The sequence below is a fragment of the Pristiophorus japonicus genome, chromosome 11, assembly GCF_044704955.1.
Source record: "Pristiophorus japonicus isolate sPriJap1 chromosome 11, sPriJap1.hap1, whole genome shotgun sequence".
NCBI lineage: Eukaryota > Metazoa > Chordata > Chondrichthyes > Pristiophoridae > Pristiophorus > Pristiophorus japonicus.
This window is the reverse complement of record NC_091987.1, coordinates 195,281,486-195,287,485: the sequence shown is the minus strand read 5'-3', so window position 1 is coordinate 195,287,485 and position 6,000 is coordinate 195,281,486.

Sequence of the window (6,000 nt, the reverse complement as noted above, 5' to 3'; positions counted from 1 at the left end):
CATGTTTGACAAATTTGCTAGAGTTCTTTGAGACTGTAACAAACAGGGTGGATAAAGGAGAACCAGTGGATGTAGTGTATTTGGAATTCCAGAAGGCATTTGACAAGGTGCCCAAATAAAAGGTTACTGCACAAGATAAAAGATCACGGGGCTGGGGGTAATATATTAGCATGGATAGAGGATTGGCTAACTAACAGAAAACAGAGAGTAGGAATAAATGGTTTATTCTCGGATTGGCAATCAGTAACGAGTGGGTTGCCGCAGGGATCAGTGCTGGGACCCCAACTATTTATAATCTATATTAACGACTTGGTGGAAGGGACTGAATGTAATGTAGCCAAGTTTGCCGACGATACAAAGATGGGAGGAAAAGCAATGTGTGAGGAGGACACACAAAATCTGCAAAAGGACATAGACAGGCTAAGTGAGTGGGCAAAAATTTGGCAGATAGAGTATAATGTGAGGTTATGCACTTTGACAGAATAAATCGAAGAGCAAGTTATTATTTAAATGGAGAAAAATTGCAAAGTGCTGCAGTACAGCGGGACCTGGGGGTCCTGGTGCATGAAACACAAAAGGTTAGTATGCAGGTACAGCAAGTGATCAGGAAAGCAAATGGAATCTTGGCCTTTGTTGCAAAGGGAATGGAGAATAAAAGCAGGGAAGTCTTGCTATAGTTATACAGGGTATTGGTGAGGCCACACCTGGAATACTGCGTGCAGTTTTGGTTTCCATATTTAAGAGAGGATATACTTGCTTTGGAGGCAGTTCAGAGAAGGTTCGCTAGGCTGATTCTGGGGATGAGGGGGTTGACTTATGAGGAAAGGTTGAGTAAGTTGGGCTTCTACTCATTGGAATTCAGAAGAATGAGAGGTGATCTTATCGAAATGTATAAGATTATGAGAGGGCTTGACAAGGTGGATGCAGCGAGGATGTTTCCACTGATAGGGGAGACTAGAACTTGGGGGCATAATCTTAGAATAAGGGGCCGCCCATTTAAAACTGATCTGAGGAGGAATTTCATCTCTCAGAGGGTTGTGAATCTGTGGAATTCGCTGCCTCAGAGAGTTGTGGAAGCTGGGTAATTGAATAAATTTAAAACAGAGATTGACAGTTTCTTAACCGATAAGGGAATAAGGGGTTATGGAGAGCGGGCAGGGAAATGGACATGAGTCCATGATCGGATCAGCCATGATCGTATTAAATGGAGGAGCAAGCTCGAGGGGCCGTATGGCCTACTCCTGCTCCTATTTCTTATGTTATTATGTTACATCCCATCATCCCGGGCTGCCACCTCAGTCCCTCCATGACTAATGGGACTAATCTCCAATGTGCAATTAACCGTCTAAGTGAACCCACATGTTGTGCATTGCCCTACTTCCATGGGGTGTGCGCACACTACCACATCCAAATATTAAGTGCAACCATCGGTATGCATCCCTTGAAATGAGCCACTGAGTTTTACAACATAAGGAGCGTATCGTGGAACTGAACCCGGGATTGGCCTTGTATTTCGCCTATGTTCTCTACTGCCCACAGAGGTTCAGCATCCGTACCCTCTATCTGTGGGATAGCTAGAACCATACCTATCAATTTCAATTCTTTGGTAATACAATTACTTGGGGACATGAACACTTGTGTTGTCTTATGAACATCACAGAGAGTAATACCATCCTTGGTCCTTTTGGACAACTGCTCATTACTTATCCAATCGGATATTTTTTATCTTTTCATCTGGTTTACATTGTATCGGATGTTCCCTGGTAACCATGCACCATACATTGCACATACAAGTTCTTTATGTGTTTCTCGGGTTAGATCATTTAGTCGCTCACTTATCTTATTGATAGTTTGGGCCTGAGGCTCTCAGATTTCCTCGACTTGCAATATTTGTCTGGCGACCTCATCCTCTGTTTCTGACAACTGCGAAGTTCGATTTTTTTCCTTTAGTAAAAGGTTTCTCAAACGTTGGGCTAAGTCTTGAACTTCTTGGCCTATACTGGCTATGTCAAATGTGTTAACAGCTGCCACCCTCGCTGCATGCTGATAGTGTGTGTCGGTTGTTGTGGTTCATTGTCGAACTATCTCGATCATATGTACAATAAGTATCACCTCAGCGTCTAGCTGTTGTGATCCTCAACACCCATTTTGCTTAATGCCCTTTCTACTTGGTCCTCAATTGGTCCAATTAACTATGTTCTTAAATACTTAATGAAACCCGCGCCCCAAGTCTCACAGTTTGGACTGGGCTAAAACAAAAATTTCCGTTGCAATGGGACAAGTCAGGTTGTTACCATACTGGTATTCCCGGTGTATGGTGCTGACACATTATTCACCCTTCCCTCTTTATAGAGAACGTACAGGAAAGTGCTGTCCCGCAATGGTGCACTTACATGTTATCCCATTCCCAGGTTACATTTCCGATGTTCATTATATCGTTCTAAATTTTTTCAGGCATGATTGAGTAATCCCTACTATCTCTAACAGGGTGATGTCATTCTGTTCCTGTAAATGACACTCGTGCCACCGGGTACACCTGTACCAGCCTTCTAACTTGGCACAGAGGCTTAGTAAGTTGATAAGTGGACATTGCTCTAGGTCTCAATCAGTTACCCAGAAAGAGAGCTTTCCCTCTGCATTGTGCTGCAGGTTTCCTTGGGCTTGTTCCACTAACCAAGATCCATACATTACTTTGAGCCGTTTAATTGAAGATGATTTTTTCCCCTTCTATAATCTGGTTTACCCCCTTTTTAGCATTAAACCAGTTGCAACATTTTAATCAGGTTTCACCGCCTTCTGTTATGATTCTCCCCAATAGTCTCGGCACCATTCTTGTCAAGGTACGATCAAGCCTATCACCCTCCTTGAATTCAGTGCAAGTTGTACTGGCCCTCTGCCAAAATCCCATGTAGCCGCGCTGTTTTAGGCTTGCACCACCCAGGTAGTCCCACTTTGGTCAGATTCAATTTTACAGGTACCACTTTGTGATGCACATCATGGTACAATATCATCTGAGTTGAGATTACCATTAGCCCATTTGTTGGCCCTGGGATGTGTTTATGACAAACACTTCGCCCTTCCCACAAATGAGTCTTTTTTGAACTCTACTACTTGTACAATGGCGCTCCCGTCCTTGCACCCCTTGATTATAATGGACGGTTATAGTGGTATGATTACCATGCCACTGTAAACGTACCCCTATCCTATACCCTCGGCTGTCTCTACTTAACAATTCATGATATGTCTCTTACTACTTTGTGAGATTGGCGGGGTTTGCGAGGCATGTCTGTGGATAGGAGGTAGTTCCAGATCTGGGACCCGAGGAGATTCTTCCAGCTCTCGTGTCCTGTCCACTTCCCTTTGGATCACCATCATCATAGGCGATCCCTCAAACGAGAATGACTTGCTTCCACATGGGTTCACAGATTTTTCAATGACGAACATGATGTTCCAATTCTGAACTCCAACTGAGGGGGTGGAAGATGACTGTGCGTGGATTTTTTTAACGTGTGGTGACCGTTACACCAGTGGGGAGCCTGCCTGCTGGTTTGTCTATAGCCAGGTTTCTCCAATGATACAAAGTTCCAAGCAACCTTTTATAGACTTAATGATGCATGTCAGCCTTGTGCACAGCCGTCCCCCCCCACCCCACATGCTGTTTAATTGGCCCAAAGCCCGCGTGCATAATTGCTGCTTGACTAATTCCCTTTTGCGTCATACAATCATTCGCCTATGTCTCATACCAAATGGAGTTTTTCCAATGTGTCATTTTTGACCCCTTGCCTTGTTTAACTGCCCCTGTGGGCGTCCTGCGGGTCAACAGTTTGGTCATTTGTAATTGTCCTCAGGTTACACAGCTTGTAAAGTTGACCATTACAAAAGCCTATTTCAGCTCGCTTTAGTTCCGAGATCCATTCTTAGCCCTTTAATTATAACAGAGCTTGAAAGTCCCACTTCAGACAGAGTTAACGTTTCAGGTCGATGACTCTTCGTCATGACTCATAGAATAGCAGCATACCTACAGAATGATGTTATGCATTGTGTAATGATGTCATCACCAGCACATGTACTGGTTCCCAAGTGTCAGGAAGACTTTTCCTGATCACCCATTTTATTTAAAATGGCCTTCAGCTGCAGCTGACCTGCACTAGAGGAGCCAATGCAGAAGGTCGACATTAAAGCAACCAAGGAGGTATTACCATTGACCTCAGTGTCTCCAGCTCAGGGAGGAGAATAAAAATGAGCCCAAGTGCCCATTCGGTTTGCTAGTCACTGTCTTATCTTGATAAACTCACTTGGGTGAAGACAGGACTGGGCTCTGCTGTTTGCCCCCCCTCCCGCACTATTGTTCGGGGCCCAGAACAGGCGAGGGCCCAGGGGCAGCACGGGCCAGCCCACAGTGCGATATGTGTACGCACTAGGTCCATGCAGCAGAGCTGGTCACCAGTCGTCCTGGTTAACCCTTACCACTGGACCAAGACCTAGCTCTGTCAAGCCCGTGTGGTGGCTGGTGTGCAACAGCCACCACACATTAAAAAAATCCATGCACAGGCATCTCCCACCCTTCAAGATTTAATTCGGGACCTGGATATTAGGTCCTTCATTGAAACACCTGTGAACTTTTTGGCGTGGAAGCAAGTCAGCCTCGACTCGAGGGACTGCCTATGATGATGATTGAATATACTGCTGATACTCACTGACAAGGGTCACACAAATGGACACTTCACTGGCACTGGATATTGCTGTTAATTTGCACATAGACCTTGTTCTGATGCTTCTGTTTAGCTGTTGGATTTTATTTACAGGATTGTACCTCTCTCTCATTTTGAAGACCTGTTCCTTAGTAAATGCTATGTTGAATACTACCCCGCAAGATAAAAAGAAATAAGGTATATTTCCTGGTATGCTTACATTTATGAGTGTGATTTACTCCATTAAATCTGTGTGCCCAGAGTGGTCGGGATTAGAATAAAGGAAAGGTGCCTTACTGAACATCATCAGAAAAATGATTGAATACTTGGCAGGTGACAGAATAAACCATTAGAAAACTCTGGTGACATACTATCCACTGGAAAATTGCGACCTTTAGCTTTAGTGCTATTTCCATATTAGAAGAACTGTGGTTAAATGTAAATGAGCCCGAGGATATAAATAACATTTTGAGGACGGTCATTGAATCTGCAATGACTAAATCTTATTGAACCTGAAATTCCGATGTCCCGGGTCCGTACGAAGTTTCTACGGACCCGGGAAGGCATCGGAAGAGCCGGCTTTCAGCACACAATGCGCATGCACTGAAAAACGGCTTTTCCGATCTGTCAAGTTTCTGGCTTGACAGATCATCCGCAGATCGGGAGCGAGGACACTTGCAGGGCAAGATTTGCGATATTTACGCATATCTTGCCCAGCAAATGTCCACAAAAATCTTGCGCCTGAAAAAGCAGGCGTATAGCCTACTTTTATAGGCGCAAGTGTTTAAAAACATACATAAGCATTAAAATTAAATTAAATAAACACATATGAAACATATTTTATTGTTAAAAACCCTCCCCACTGCGGTAAGTTTATTTTAAAGCATAATTTAAAAAACTTTTTAAAAAGTCGGGAAAATATTTTTTTTAATAAGAGTTTTAATCTAAATGAATTTTAAATATGTAGTGTATTTTCCTATTTTTTATTAGTGTTTTCTGTGTTTGGGGGGGTTTCTCATTCATAATAATGGGGACTCCAACTTACGGAGCTCCCATTATTATGAATGAGAAAATACTGTACTTTGATTGGCTGCCTCGAGCCATGTGACTCCAGCCCCAGCATACAGACGTCCCAAAGTGCACGCGCTCCGATGCGCAGGGAGTGAAGGCCTCAGGATCAGAAGTTCGAACGAGCGCAGCACCTTTAGGTAAATGCGCATTTTTTTTCCTTTTTTCAGTAGTTTGTCCACGGGAAGACCCCGATCGGAATTTCTGGGCCAGTATCAGCCCTATCATGAGAAATGACCAA